This window comes from Cyprinodon variegatus, unplaced genomic scaffold (genome assembly GCF_000732505.1).
Source record: "Cyprinodon variegatus isolate N-32 unplaced genomic scaffold, C_variegatus-1.0 Scaffold1069, whole genome shotgun sequence".
Classification (NCBI taxonomy): domain Eukaryota; kingdom Metazoa; phylum Chordata; class Actinopteri; order Cyprinodontiformes; family Cyprinodontidae; genus Cyprinodon; species Cyprinodon variegatus.
In genome coordinates, this window is record NW_015151522.1 from 36,177 (window position 1) to 36,555 (window position 379).

A 379-nucleotide genomic window follows, 5' to 3' on the forward strand; every position below is an offset into this window, starting at 1 on the left:
TGTAGTTTGGAGGAGACGACTCCAACAGAATATGTGCTTCATTAAGTTCATGTAACCACGTTTCTGTGAAAAACATAACATCAACATTATTGTCAATAATAAAGTCGTTAATTAAAAGGGATTTTCCTGACAGAGATCTAATGTGTAATAAAGCCAGTTTATATGAATTAGTGGTTGATGTGGTCTCTGTAGCAGTGTTCCCATTTTGTTTTTCTTATTTCTGCCATGTATCATCACAGATATTGCATAATCTCCGGTAAAAGGCCCAATCTGATGCTGGAAACTGTTATGTCTGATAAGCTTGTTGCCAGGGCCCGGTGTGTATCACGGAGAAGTTATCTGAAGGTCCTGACGTTCCGTGATCTATAGAGGAGGATCT